This window comes from Pelophylax lessonae, assembly GCF_965119305.1.
Source record: "Pelophylax lessonae genome assembly, chromosome: 3".
Lineage (NCBI taxonomy): Eukaryota > Metazoa > Chordata > Amphibia > Anura > Ranidae > Pelophylax > Pelophylax lessonae.
In genome coordinates, this window is record NC_138770.1 from 428,638,260 (window position 1) to 428,654,367 (window position 16,108).

Genomic DNA, 16,108 nt, shown 5'->3' on the forward strand with positions numbered 1-16,108 from the left:
TGGTCTGCCTGATCCATTTGGCAATGGTAGAGGCGGAAGCCGCCATGCCCTTCCGAGGACCCTCTGGAAGAACAAACAAGGAGTCCGTCTTTCGAAAAGACTCAGTCGATTTAAGGTAAACCCTAATCGCCCGAACAACATCCAGAGAATGCAATCTCACCTCCTTTGGATGTTTAGGCTTCGTGCACAACGAAGGCAAAACAATATCCTCGTTAAGATGGAATTCCGAAACTCGTTTCGGCAGAAAAGAAGGATTAGGTCGCAAGACCACCTTATCCAAATGAACAACCAGGTACGAAGACTTGCAGGACAAAGCCGCCAGTTCCGACACTCTGCGAGCCGAAGTGATCGCCACCAAAAAGGCGACCTTTTTGGACAACATAGACAACGAGATCTCCCTGATCTGTTCAAAAGGAGCACGTTGTAACACAGATAGGACTAGATTCAAGTCCCAAGGGGGCAAAGGATCCCTCCTAGGAGGAACCAGATGCCGCACACCCTGAATAAAAGTGCCAACCAAGGAGTTGGAAGCCACGGGACGTTGAAACAGAACGGCCAGCGCAGACACCTGACCCTTTATCGTAGCCAGCGCCAAACGCTGATCGACACCCGTCTGAAGGAAAGACAGCACACGGGAAACCGAGTACGTGCGGGGTGAAAACCCCCTGGACTCACACCAGGCAAAATAGGCCTTCCAAGTACGGTAATAAACCTTTCCCGAGGAAGACTTCCTCGCGTTGATCAAGGTATGAACAACCTCTGGAGAGAGACCCTTCTCCTTCAGGACCTCGGTCTCAACAGCCAGGCCGTCAAAGCCAGCGACTGTAAAGCAGGATGGTAAATCGGTCCTTGAGACAGTAGATCGTCCCGAAGAGGCAGACGCCAGGGGGCGTCGACCGCCAGATTCACGAGGTCTGCGTACCAGGACCGGCGAGGCCAGTCCGGTGCCACAAGAATCACCGTGCTGCGTTCCGAGTGTAACCTGCGAAGGAACCGGGACAGCAACTGAATCGGTAGAAACGCGTACATCAGCCTGTACTGATGCCACGGGGCCACTAACGCGTCCGACGCGTCTGCCCGAGGGTCGCGCGTCCTTGCCACGAACCTCTTCACCTTGTAGTTGAGGCGAGACGCGAACAGGTCCACATTTGGAAGACCCCACTTCGCGCACAACATCTGGAAGACAGCCGGATGGAGAGACCATTCCCCCTGATCCAGGGTCTGGCGACTCAGATAGTCCGCCTGCCAGTTCTCCACTCCCGGAATGTGAACCGCCGTTATCGCCGGGACATGAGTCTCGGCCCAAGACAGAATGTCGGCCACTTCTCGAGCCGCTCGGGCACTCCTGGTGCCCCCTTGGTGGTTGATGTAGGCCACCGCCATGGCATTGTCCGTCTGCACCCGAACCGGGCAGCCCTGCAGCCGGTCCGTCCAGCGATGAAGACAGAGCCTTATCGCACGCAATTCCAGAATGTTGATCGGGAGGGAAGACTCCCCCACCGACCAGGTCCCCTGGGCGGACAGAACGCCCAGAACACCACCCCAGCCCGACAGGCTGGCATCCGTGGTGATTATCGTCCACGAGATCGGACGAAACGACTTGCCCCCGGACACCAACGGGGACTGGAGCCACCACAGAAGGTTTTCCCTGGTGCGATGACTCAACGAGATCTGAAGATCCAGAGATTGAGGTCGCCCGTCCCACTTGGACAAGATCTCCGCCTGGAGACCCCGCGTGTGAAACTGCGCGAAAGGAATCGCCTCGAAAGCCGAGACCATCAATCCCAGACATCTCATACACGTCCGCAGAGACGAGTTCGGAACGTCCCTGAGGGACCTGACTTCCTCCTGAAGAGTCCTGAGTTTGTCTTCCGGCAGGAAGACCTTCGCCTGCACCGAGTCCAGTATCATTCCCAGATAGGGAAGACGAACCGACGGACTCAGTGTCGACTTTGGAACATTTATCGTCCAACCGAACTCCTGCAGAGTTTGCATCGTGACAGACAGGTCCTTCTCCAGACCCTGACTGGTCGCAGACCGAATCAGAATGTCGTCCAGATACCCCAGGACAGAAATGCCCTGGGCTCTCAATAATGCCAGAACCGGTGCAAGCACCTTGGTGAAGACCCGCGGAGCCGAGGCGAGCCCAAAGGGCAACGCCACGAACTGGTAGTGATCCTCCGCAATGGCAAATCGAAGGTATCTCTGATGACCCTCGAATATGGGGATGTGAAGATACGCATCCTTCAAATCGATGGAGGCCATGAATTCCCCCGGAACCAGGGCAGCCACCACCGAGCGCAGGGATTCCATGCGGAACTTGCGAACCCGCACAGAGCGGTTCAGAGCTTTCAAGTCCAGAATTGGACGAACCTTGCCCTCCTTTCTGGGCACGGTGAACAGATTGGAATAAAACCCCCGAAATCTGTCCCGATGAGGCACCGGAACCACCACTCCCTGAGCCCTCAGGTCCCGCACCGCCAGGTGCAGATCCCGCAGGCGCTCTGGAGACAGTTGTAGATTTGAGGGAAAAAATCTGCTCTCTGGCCGAGAGAGAAACTCGATCTTGTAACCAGATCGAACGATTTCCAGAACCCATCTGTCCCGCACACGGGCCAACCAGGGCTGAAGAAAACCGAGCAAGCGTCCCCCCACCCCAAAACTGGGCGAGGGCGCCCCTTCAGGCCGAACTGTTATGGGCCGCAGGTCCGGATTGGCCGGACTTCGGTTTCCCAGACCAGGGTTTCTTCTGAGAGCCCTGGCCCTTGAACGGTTTGCCCTTGTAGTGCGGCCGAAAGGCACGAAAGGACCCCTGAGGGGGCCGAAAATTCGCATGCTTCTTCCCAGAAGCCCCCTTAGCCTTGGGGAAATGGGGCAAGAGAGTGCTCTTACCCCCGGTGATCCCCTTAATCAACACATCCAGAGACTCCCCAAAAAGGCGAGACCCATCATAAGGCAGATTGGCTAAGGTTTTACGTGAAGATTGGTCCACCGACCAACATTTCAACCAAACCAGGCGGCGAGACAACACCGCCACGCTGTGCACACGTGCAGCCAACGGAATCAGGTCCAGGTCCGCATCACACAGATACATGACACCCTGGTGGATCTGATCCACCATGTCCAGGGTCGCCGCCGAGGCCGAATCGGCCACTAGGACGCGCCTAAGCATCTGCGTCCAACTTGCGATCGCCTGGGCCGCCATGAGAGAAGCAAATAGAGCTTTAAGCATAGAACCCGTAACAGAATAAGTATGACGGGCAAGAGACTCCAGTCTCCTATCCGTGGCATCACGGAAAACAGGGGATCCCTCTGCAGGAATCGCAGTGGCTTTGTTCAAAACCGCAATTGCATGATCCACTGGTTGAGGCACACACCACCGTTCATCAGTGGCAGGGGAGAAAGGATAACGCAGCTTGAATTTACTTGGTACCGCAAAAGGTTTGCGCAGATCGCGCCATTGATCCTTTACCGCGCGCTGAAAATCAGCATTGCAGGGAAAAACCTGCGGCGTCCTGCGTTTTCTCTGCGTCCCATAAGCCGCCAAGGCAGCGGGGGGACACACTTCGTCCTGCAAACGTAGCGTCTGCTTAATGGAAGCAATCAACTCATCCATGATTGCAAGCTCTTCAGGCGAGCCAGGGGGAGAATTATCAACCCCCTCAACCTCAGCCTCTACCTCAGACCCCACTAGATCAAGAGAGGAGCGGGACCCCGATAGGGAGGTCCCCGCCAGAACAGCCCCATCACCTTCACCCTCAGAATCGGAGGACAGAGTAACTCTGGGCCGTTTAGTAGATTGAGCAGCCACCAGCATTTGCACCTGGGCAGCAAGGCCAGCCACAATAGTGGCTAAATCCCCCCCTGGGGGGGAAACAGCGGTCCCCTGGCTTTCCACCAATACTGTGGGAAACTTGCCCTCCTGAGAATCCATTGCCCCTGTACGCCAGACAACCAAGGGTTAACTGTCCCCTTTCAGCAAGCGCGGTAAGCGCAGCCCACCGCACACACTCAGGCACAATGAGACCCCCACAGGGAATATACAGACTGAATACAGGCAATGGACAACAGGAATAGAAGGATAAAACCTGAGGAGACCCCGCTGCTGCTGCTGCCTCGACCGGTGTTCCAGGAAAAAGGAAGTGATGCTGCCAGGGCGCTCTATGTAAGCCTATGGAGGCTACAAGAAAATGGCCGCCGTGCATGTAAACCATGCGGCCGGAGCGGGCGCCGGTAAAATGGCGTCGTTTGGCGCCGAAACCGCCGCTCCACAGTGCATAAAAACACACACAATTTCATCCCATTATATGGATACATGTTAGATCGCCGCAGTGATCGCTGTATATGCCCCAACATGCCATTAAAAACATGCCCCACAGCACACAGCTTCCCACACTGCCCAGCCTGACACACACAGTGTCATACAGCTCCCCCCCCCCCCCTTGCAGCCCACAGCATGCAGCCGAGAGATAGGGAGACAAGCAGTGTGATTTAAAGGCAGGTTACACAGTCCCAGACTGAGACCCCCCCCAGACAGACAGGTCCCCACATAGACACACTTACCTCATATGGCGTGGGGAACCCGCACAGGCGAACAAGCCGCTGCACATGAGGCAGGGAGAGTCGCAATTCAAGACGCACACAATGGCGGTTAAGAAACCGCACAGCGTCCGGTGAGGTAGCCACCTCACCAAACATCCCTGCACCGAACAGGGATGGGTCGTTCACCGTGCCAGGAGCGTTACCTGGCTGAACGCTCGATGGCAGACTGGGAAGCCACTGACCCACGACCTGCGATCAGGGGAATCAGCCCGAGACCCAGTCCGCATGATCCTCTTCGTCCGAAGAACTAACTAATGCTGACAAAAACAACAGCTAAGTAAAGGTAGAGAAAAAACTCAAATAAAATATTAAAAAGAAGAAAGAGTCTGGGACAAAAAGTCCCAGCACAGAGAGAGCCAGCCACTCCTGACAAGCTAGACATTAAAACTGAGATATGGTTGCAGGAAGTAGGAGGGTATTGACTGAGGGGACCACCCCTTGAGGGTGGGATATGTTAAAGCTTTATTGTTAACATATTCTGTTGCCTAGCTACTCCTTCGGAGCAAAGTCTAATACCCCATATGTGACGAATATGAAGAGGCGGCGACTGTCGGAGGACGTAAGAGAAACATAGAATTCCGAACAAGGCTAAACATAGCCAACCAGGTAAAACAGGAGCTCAACCAGGAACAATTGGAGCTCACCACCAGGAATAAAATACAGCCTCAGGAGGTGGGAGCCTCTGCAACCGCAGCCTCCAAAACTTTGTGGCCAAAAATGCAGCCAATTCTGACACCCTATGCGCAGAAGTAATAGTAACCAAAAAGGCCATCTTCTGTGAAAGAGGGAGCAAAGGAAGTTCATGAATGTTGTCAAAAGGAGGCTTTTGAAGCACCGACAGAATCAGGTTTCGATCCCACGGAGGTACTGGGAATCGCACAGGAGGAGCCAGATGGCGAACTCCCTGCACAAAGGTGTAAACCAAGGACTTTGCCGTCAATGGCCATTGGAGAAATATGGCCAAGACGGAAATCTGGGCCTTGCACACTCGAGGTGCTGAGGCAAAACCAAAAGGTAACGCCACTAATTTATAGTGCTCTTCACTCACGGCAAAACGAAGAAAAGGCTGATGTCTGACATATATTGGAATATGAAGGCAATAGTCCTTGAGATTGATAGAAGCCAGAAGATCCCCTTGATGAAGGAAAGCTACTACCGTGCGGATGGACTCCATCTGAGATTTCTGAACCTGCACAAAGTGGTTCAGAGCCTTGAGGTCCAAGATCAGGCAAACCTTGCCTTCCTTCCTGGAAACTATAAACAGATTTGAATAAAAACCTTGAAAAAGTTCAGACTATGGAACTGGCACAATGACTCCTTGTGCTAACAGGTCCTGTACTGCCCCATAGAGGCCCTGTAGCTGTTTCTGAGACAGGCGCAAGTTGCAAGGAAAGAACCTTGTAACTGAACTGAATCAACTCGTGGACCCATTTGTCCTGAATGAGCAAGGTCCACGGGTATAAAAAAGGCAAAGACTTCCCCCAACTCCAGATGCGGGCAAGGGACCCTTCAGGCTGGGGAAGGCTCATCTGTGGAACCAGTAGTGCCCACTTTCGACTTACCATTCCCGGGTCTTTTAGATGAAGTCACGGGTGGATCTCGAACCCTTTTCCTGCGATCCAGACGGACGAAAGGGCCACCTGTGAGCCGAGAAAAAAAGGCCATGTTTATGACAAGGTTCTTTGCTCCTAGCAACCTGTGGAAGTAATGTACTCTTACCTCCCGTAAGGCCCCCTAATGATGTCTGCCATAGAGGCATTGAACAAACGGTCACCTACAAAAAGTAGATCAGTCAGCACCTTTTTTAGAAGCCTTGTCGAGCAACCAGTACTTCAACCAAATCATGCGGCGAAGAATCACCATCATCAGATACCCGGCCAGCCAAGGGGGCCGCATCCAAAGATGCATCACAAATGTACTGTAGCCCCTGGATCAACTGACCTGCCAGCTCAGGAGGGTGTTGACCCCCCTTCCAGATCCTGGCGTAAAATTTTTGCCCATTCCGTTAAAGTCTGGGATACCAAGGTGATGGCAAACAGCAGCCTCAACATTGAACCTGCCACGGTGAAAAGGTAATGGACTAGAGCCTCAGCTCTCTTGTCCACAGGATCCTTAAAGGATGGAGAATCCTCCACTGGCAAAAGTGTGGCCTTATTTAGTCTGGAAACTTGTGTCCATGCGCGGCTGCGGAGGAGGAGGAGGATTCATCCTCACTGTTAGAGCACTCAGAGTGCATGGACGCAGACCCAGTGGGCTGACTTTGGTCTGCAGTGGCCAAATCCCCCTCAGACTCTGAAGAGACAGGGGATACAGGTGAAGGTGGGGGGGTCTTTTTGGCAGGCCGCCTTTGCAGGGTCGCCGTCATGGCTGCCAGGGCAGACTGACACCCAGAGGGTCCCGCAGCTTCAAGGAGTACGTCAGGGGGTGATACACGCTCTAGAGGCTCCATGATTAAATCTGTACCTGCACCCGCGGCGCTGTTAGCAGAGAAAGGATCGTACACCCGCTAGAACTCACCACCCCAGACCCGGAGAGCACCAAACAGCCTGCCACACTGCGATCATAGAGGAAGAGGAAGCGCCGACACTCACACTAGAGACCCCCGCAGCACATCAAACGCACCTGACTACAAGTAAATGGCCATCGCGATATTCAATGGGAAACCCAAAACATGGCCGCCAAAGCCAGGGAACACCATCCATGGCAAAATGGTAGCGCAATGCTGCGCTGCGCAGCACCAGGGACCCCACTGGACCCCAGGGAAATAAGAATCCACCTGAAGTGAACCCCCAGGAATGACCTCCCTCCCCCCGCAGCACCAAAGATACAGGCACCCCCCAAAGGGGAGCCGTCAGCAATATACACCACCGCCCTCCGGCCCAGCACCAGTGAAGCCCCCCCACCCCAAAAAAACACCCGTGCCCCCTAAAAGGGGGATAAGGGGAGGGGCAGGTGAGGGCAACCAAAGCAGGGAAACCCCACCAGGGAGAGAGGTAAAAATGTGACGGGAGGAAGGACGCAGAGGGGGCCTATCATCCCCAGGGAGGGCTCACGACCACCCCAGAAATTCCCAGAGAAAGGAGGGGGGACACACTACTTACTAGGGCCAAAACAACTAATTGCTTAATAGACAACTAATCGATTATGAAAATAGTTGTCAACCATTTTCATAATCGATTAGTTGTTCAGCCGATTAGTTGGCCTGCAAACAGAATGCATTATTTGTTTACATATCTGGAAATACAGTGAAGTACACATACAGCTCAGTACACCATCCATACATGCCAGTAAGTACCTGAGAACTTGTGATTGTGTGAACATTTTTGTTGTTTAAAACAAAAATGACTATGTGTAGGGAAGATCCGCATCTGAACCCAGAGCAGATGGAGGCTGATAGAGGCTGGAGGTAATATAAAGCATTACAATTACATTTGAAGTAGACTTTTACCAGCATTGTGTATTATATTTAAAATGATCATATATCCTACTTCTGGGTGTATGTATTACTTTACATATATGTATATATGATATAAGTAATATTAGTTTTTTAACCCCATTTTGACAGGCGATACAAAAAAAAAAAAAAAAAAAAAAAAGCATGCTGCTGCTACTGAACGTCTTAGGCCTGGTTCACACCTATGCGTTTTTTGGTGCTTTTTGCAGAAACGCACTAAAATTCATTAAACATGGTTTCCTATGGGACACATTCACATGCTTTTTTTAGTCGTTGCGTATTTGGGAAGGGTCAAGGACTTTTTTAAACTGTGCTTTTTTTGCATTTTTGGTTTAATAGACTTCAATAAAGAAGCTGCAGAAAAGCATGTAGTGCATTTTTGCTGCAATTTGTGTTTTTTAATGTGCCAAATAAATTGGCCAAAAGAAAAGCATAAAAAAATGCAAAACACAAATCGCAGCAAAATTGAAAAGCGCACAGCAAAAAGCACTGCAGAAACGGATCAAAAGCAAACTGCATAGGTGTGAACTGAGCCTTATGCTGGCCATACACGTATCGATTTTTGGGCGAGAATATTCACACGAAAAATCTTTGTACATTCGAAAAATGAAAGAATGTAGTTTGAAAATTTCACTTGCTTTGAACATTCAGTTTTAAAATGAATGTGATTTTTGAACATAGCCTGAAAATTCCTTTGACCAAGTTTTCTATTCTGCTTCTTCCAATTTTCCCGTCACTGTGGACAAAAACGAACGTCGATTTTAACCCCACTAACGATTAGAAAATCGAACAAGCTTTCTTAACCACTTCTGGACCGGAAAGATTTGCCCCCTTAATGACCAGGCCATTTTTTGCGATTCGCCACTGCATTACTTTAACGGAAAATTGCAACACTGTACCGAAATAAAAAACTGATGTCCTTTTTTCCCCACAAATAGAGCTTTCCGCTGGTGGTATTTGATCACCTGTGCGATTTTTATTTTTTGAGCTTTAAACAAAAAAAAGAGAGACAATTCTGAAAAAAAAAATTCACATTCTGCTATATACCATTCCCAAAAAATCAAAAATTTTCATTCTTTTAGGCCAATTTGTATTGTACTACATATTTTTGGTATAAGAAAAAAAAAAAACGCAATAAGCGTACTATGATTGGTTTGCGCAAAAAGTTATTACGTTTACAAACTAGGGTAAAGATTTATGTCATTTTTATTTTATATTTTTTTACTAGTAATGGCAGTGATCAGCTATTGTTAGCGGTACTGCGATATTGCGGCGGACAGATCAGACCCCTGACATTTTTTACACTTTTGGGGGGACCAGTGACATTACTACAGTAATCAGTGCTAAAATATGCACTGTTACTGTAATAATGACATTGGCAGGGAAGGGGTTAACCTGGGGGTGAATAAAGGGTTAAGTGTTAGCCTAGGGGAGTGTTTTCTAACTGTATTGGGGATGGGCTTGTGAAATGACCACAGAGACCTGTGATCCTATATAGAAGGTTCACAGGCGCTCTATGATCATGTCAGAGAGAACGGTCAGCTGTGCTTACAACAGCTGACCTTCCTTCTCTCTCAGTGGGGAGCGATCATGGGTGCCCGGCGGGAATCGCGGCTGCCTGCCCCATGGATTGGCATCCCCGCTTTCTAGTGGGGGGGGGGCGGAAGCGCGCCGGCGCGCACTTGCCCCCCAGCAGCAAAAGTTTTTTGAATGAAGACATTGTTTTCGCATGGCCAACAGAAGAGACAACAGGCGCAGGCAGCTTTTAGCAAGCCACCTGCCTATGACAAGGGAGTTTGTCATACATAATATATTATAGTTCTGTCTGAAATTCAGCAAAACCATGTTAAATATTTTTTTATTCTTTAAATTAAAAATTTGATCTCGGGGTCTGCTGATATTTACCAGATTCAACTTCTAATAGTATATACAGTATATCTCTTCTGTCTGTCATTCTCAGAGTGGTTTAGAGATTTTGCTCCCTAACCATATACAGTACAGGCGGTCCCCATGTTACAAACAAGATAGGGACTGTAGGTTTAAGTTGAATTAGTTTGCAAATCGGAACAGGTAAATTTTTTTAAGTTTAGCTCCAGCCAAAAGAATAATTTTTAAGTTTTTTGGATAGCATAGGGAAGGGTTAACACCCCTGTACCATTTGTTTTGCTGTCTGTACCTCTGTTCAGAAGATTTCACCTCACTTCTGTCCCTATGACAACTGTATTATGAAAATTTTGGGTTGTTGTGGAAACAAGGATTAGTAATAAAGCTTAAGTGGAGACATCTTTTTCCCATGAGAACTCTTACAGGAGTGAATTTCCCTTCCTAGGACTAGATTTCTCCTCACTTCCTGTTGTCTCCCTCCATTTGTAAGTAGTTGTTTGTAAGTCAGAGGTTTGTAACCCATAGACCGCCTGTAGTTGGTTATTTATATTTATGACTGCATATAGATATTTAATAATAAATTGCTTTTTTAAAAACTTTACAAACTAAATTATACACCACACTTTATTTGTTATTATCCGATTAATAGAAACAATAATCGGCCAACTAATCGTTTATGAAAATAATCGTTTGTTGCAGCCCTACTACTCACCACACCTTGGCATCAGGCGGGCACCACTCCCAGAAGTCCACTGCACCATCTCGGGAGTTAGGTAATCACAGAAGGGACCATTAAAATAGATGGAGTTTTTCATGCCCTTGCAAGCTTTTTGGCTAGTGTCCAATGACGTAAAGTATGATATACCTTATCCCACCCTAAGGCCGTTCTCCTGCAGTGTACAATTAAGATCTCCTGTTTTATTTATTGCTTATTAGGGGAAACATCACAACAATCGCAAAATAGTGGAATTTAGGGGTAGGCAACAAGCACAAAAAATGCCATTCATTGAACTTACTGAGTATGCCTTACTAGCTTCTCCATCATCCGGACTATATCGCTGTCTACAGATGACCCTGCAGGACCTGCCGGTCCGTGATGAGTGAGTTCGCCCGAGGAGACAGTCTGGGGAATGACCAGGTCAGCTAAAAGCCAGCTAAAGACCCACCGTCTCAGAAACCAGAGAGAAGCAGAGTCAAGTGTCCTACCCCTACCATCTTGTCCTCTCCTGCCAGTACTGCTAACAGCAAGTCTTTTCCACAAATGGAGGAAGCGGCACCTGCTTACGCTTCCAACATGAGCACACGGCCCTGGACTTCACAGATAATACCCTCCTCTTCTTCTAATCCAAAATCTGAAACCATCACGAAACCTATATTGGATAGAATCATAGGGTGTAAGGCACTGGTGGTGCGTATAGGCCACCTAGACACTGAATGCACCCTCATCAGACATGACTTACATAAAATCCGGGGCCGTTGGACTGAGGCTGAGGACCGAGTGGGGGCACTGAAGGATAACTCTGGTTCCCTCACAGTACAGCTTTGCTTATCATCAGGCCATAGTTACTGCCTTACAGAACACACAGTGGATGATGAAGAGAACAGACAATGCAAAAACAACATCAGAGTAGCCAGCCTGCCTGAAGGGACAGAGGATCTTGTTATTTCTATTTTTTTCCTCTCCTGCAAGAAGAGGAAGATACAATGTATCTTTCTCTTAATTCAGAAAAGGAAGTGAACACAGGGCAGGCTCACAGTGACTGATAACTGTTATAGCCAATCAGAGGCTATCACAGCGATCAGGTGACCCGGAACCAGATATTTCGGGTTTAGGTCCTTAGAACGGGGCCAGGGCTCTCGGCGAGACCCATGTCTCTGTCCGGGCTCAAATTTTTTTTTTTTGTTAGGGGGGTTTCATGTGCTTGGGTGTAACTTTAATTTTTTTTTTTTTTACAATTAAATTTTTTTTTTCCTAACAAAATGTTCCCTATGTGATTATTTTATTTGGTAACATGTTCTCTTTAATGAAACATGCAGGGTCTAAAAGACCTTGCATGTCTGCTTAGTGCTCCAGTGAATATAACGCGATGCACATCGCACTGCACTAAATTAATTCTTGGCCTTAATGACTGGGGAACAACTCCTTCATACTCTCTACCCAACAGTACCCGCTACACCCGTCCTGGGCCCGCAGATGGGCAAGCCGAGCCCCAGGATATTTAGAGAGGGGGCAGGCGCGGGGTGTGGAGGGAATTCAGGTGGCACCCTAGGCACCGGAACAAAACGTCTGGTTGCCATTGCGACCTAGCGCCTGGGGTTGATCTAGCCCTGATCTAGTGGTAGACTGTAAAAATTCATAGCATATTCATAGAAAAGAGGAAGGTGAGGTGTTTCGTATATTTATTTATTATTATTTTTTTTGCGGTATGTACAATAATTTACATTTATTCAAAAACAGTCGTCATGTCATCATGATGATCTTAAAGTGGCTGTAACCCTAACAAAAAAAAATCCTGATCCTTTAAAGGTATGATAGACAGCACAGTGCTTGTACTGTGTCATTTACCCCTCTTCCATGTTCTAAAAACCTAGAAAAAAACAAAATGTTTTTAAAAAGTTCCTGTGGCTCCTGTCTTCTCTTCCCCTGTCAACTCAGGAGTCAGCATTAAGACATTCTGTAATCCCAAAAATAAACCTTCATTATGAAATGATGTAATCCGTTTTGTAAAAAGATTATAGAATGTGCAAAAAGATTATAGAATGTGCAGTGTGTCACTTTTTGTAACTTTATAGTAGAAAATACCTTATTTACAGTGCCATTGGGTGCTCACATGACCCACCAGAGCTCTTCTTCCCCGCTTTGAGCACTGCAGAGTGAGGGGCCGCTGGCGTCAACTGGGAGGAGAGGAGAAGAAGATCTACCTTGGGTCATGTGAGCGCCCAGCGGCACTGTAAATAAGCTATTTTCCACAATAAAGTTACAAAAGGATACACACTGCACATTATATGATCTTTTTAAAAAACGGTTTACATGTTTTTACAACGACTAACTACGGCTTATTTTTGGGGTAGGGCTTATATTGGAGCCATCCCCAAAATTAACGCTAGGTCTTATTTTTAGGGTAGGGCTTATTTTCAGGGAAACAGGGTAGCAGCAGCAGTGGAAGAACCCCTAGGTAATGGGAATGCCCAAACATCCAGGGTAGGAATGTAAAATACCAAAAATTATGACAAATATTTTACTACTACTGTAGTCCCCATGGAATAAAGCTAGCAAGAAACTCAGCACAACAGTTTACCACCATTTTAGGGTGTACTCCTCCTATAAATATTAGCTTCAGAATTTACCTTTACCTCAGTGTGCTGGTGTTTTTAGAGGAATTATCTGACAAGTTAGAACACACAGCACGCTATTTCATTTTTGCAGAAAGCTCCCCCAGAGGTGTAAGCTTTGACCTTGCCTGCCCGGTGAGTAGGATCACACATTCATCCACTGATGTTTCTGCAGGAACAGCCAAGGTGAAGGAAGAATCACACTGACATTTTTTGGGTTTCTCATTTGTAGCTGTTGTCATACCATCGCTGTATTAACACAACAAACATGACATCCAGAATATTTAAATAATGATGGCTGTTGCATAAATCAGTGTTCTGCATAATACTGTGATGGGAAGGAACAGAACACGTGTCCAACCTACACAAACAAAAAAATTACAGTAATATTGAAAAAATTCAGAGAAGCAAAGCAAAACGGCAAGACGTATTTTCTTTTTCTGACAGTAAAAGAGAATACCTAACCTTCATACTGTATTCCATGTACCTCTTTATGCCACTGAAAGATTATTACTACAAATGTTAAAATAAATAAAAGATTCACCTTATGAATCCAGGTTGGAGTGATGGGATAGACCGTAATGTCACTCACATGGGACTGAATTTCTAGGAAAGAAAAAGAAAAAAAAAAAAGAAATTAACAGAGGAACATATAAAGAAGCATATACAGTATGAGCTGGTTTCACACAAGAAGAAATTTTGTAAAAGCATAACAAAGCTTTGCTGAATCTTTTTTTTTTTTTTTTTTTTTTTTTTTTTACCGTTTTAGGCAACTCATACCTTTTGAGGTGATTGGTCACTCTTTCCTATTTATTGCACTTTGATGGGTAGCAGCTGACTTTTAGGAGGTAACTGCCCTGTATGCTTAATCATTTTTTGTTTTGATAATGTTTCCCAGAAAGGAATATATGCAGATTTTTTTTTTCAATCCGCTGTAAATCTTTTTTAAATTTCCCATTTTATCTCTCATCAATGAGATGAGTTGGCAAAATATTTGTGGATTTCCTTACATGAAGTACCTGTTTTAAATTCCCCCTACAAAATTTCAATAGGCCACTCTACAACCCATTACTTCTTCTTTCTGAGCCATTCCTTGGTGGATTTGCTAATGTGCTTTACATAACATATTAGAATTTCCATGTCGGTTCAACTTCAATGTGAGACAAATTGCCTCACAACCTCACCAAGCAGACTGTGATGCAATTCATAATTCACTCAATGATTGCAAGCTGCACAGGCCCGGAAACAGCAAAGTACCCCAAATAATAACATTCTTCCCATCACGCTTCACAATTGTTATGAGGTTCTGCTCCTAAAACGCTGTCTTCAGTATGGCCAAACAACTCTTTCATTGATACATCAGTCCACAGCATGCTGCTCCAGAAGGCCTAGTCATATATTCAATGGCAAACTGTAATCTTGCTCTAATGTTCTTTGTTGGTTAGCAAAAATTCTTTCCTGGCACACCTCACATGCAGATGAAATTGGTGCAATTTCATTCTGATTGTAGATGCATGCACTTTGACACTAACATTTGTAGGAGATACCTACAGATTCCCTCATCTAAATGTTGGGGTTCTTGTATACTTCTTATAGCATCAGATCATCAGCTCTTGGGGTGAATTTGCTGAACGGGGCAAACCTGAAAAAATTAGTAGTCATTTGAAATCTACACCATTTGAAAAATTAGATTCCTCAAAGTGGTGGTAAAAGCCTTTTGTTCATATTTTACCTACAGGTAAACCTTTATAGAATAAGGATGCCTATAGGTACTGTAAATATCTCCTAGACATGCACTATTTAAAAGATATTTACTTGCGAAGCCACCGGTAACATCAATGTCGCATGTGCTCTGAAGGAACAGCATACCCATGCCGTTCCATAAGAGCCCTGTGCTGTAAACCGTGACTTCCGCACGTGTGGGAGCGGCACTATCGAGGCTCAGCCATTCCTAGGACTTGAGCATGCAAACCCAGAAGGAAGACTAGGTGAAGATGGAAGCCCTGTCAGCGGTGAAAGCACACTGCTGGAGGGCTTCATTTTAAGGTAAGTTTCATATAATGTCCTAGTATGCGATACATATTAGCACATTGTAACATTGCTTTGCACGGGAACATTTTAATAATTGTTTATTTTCTAACTCTTATACTACAGCTTTAAGGCTACATTCACACCTGAGCGTAGCGTTTTTCGCGCGTTTTTTACCGCGATTTTACCGCGATTTTTGCGGCGTTTTTTACCGCGATTTTACCGCGATTTTTACCGCAATTTTTGTGCAGGCGTTTTTAGATTGAATAGAGATCAATGGAAAACGCCTGTAATCTGCCCAAAAAGAAGCTCATGTACTTTTTTGAGCGTTGGGCGTTTTGTATACAGCGTCAAAACGCTCAGATGTGAACAGGGGCCATTGAAATGAATAGGATTTGTCTTGTTGGGCGTTTTGAGAGCTGATCCTAGAGCAGAAAAACGCCCCAAAAACGCCCCAAAACGCCTAGATGTGAACGGAGCCTTAAGTGGAATTATTAGTTTAAAAAACAAAATTGGCAACCTTTCGAATCTCATGCCAGACTCAAAGAGCATCCACAACCTTTATTCTGAGGGTCTTTGACAGCGCTTTTTTGGCATGTTAACACTGCACACTTTAAAAGCAAAGCAAAAACCAAACCCTAGATAACTAATGCCTCGTACACACGCAACGATTGTTGGCCGTGAATTTTCGGCCAACGTCCGATTTTCGGCTTGTTAGTATGATGTTTCCGACAACCGACTCCGACTTTTTGGCCGAACAAAATCTGGTGTGCATGCTTTCCGTCAGTCAGTACAGATTTCGGCAGA

General features: G+C 46.7%; 1 protein-coding gene across 16 annotated transcripts in view; it reads right to left on the reverse strand.

Moving 5' to 3' along the window:
- Nucleotides 1-16,108, reverse strand: part of EPB41L2 (erythrocyte membrane protein band 4.1 like 2) — a 375,724-nt gene that overhangs the window by 292,385 nt on the left and 67,231 nt on the right. For 15 of the 16 annotated variants that reach the window (XM_082250106.1, XM_082250105.1, XM_082250104.1 and 12 more), the window contains exon 2: nt 13,818-13,879. The exons of the other annotated variant lie outside the window; for it this stretch is intronic. The gene's annotated coding sequence lies outside the window, so the exon portion shown is untranslated. The remainder of the gene's footprint in view (nt 1-13,817; nt 13,880-16,108) is intronic. 16 annotated transcript variants of the gene reach the window in all.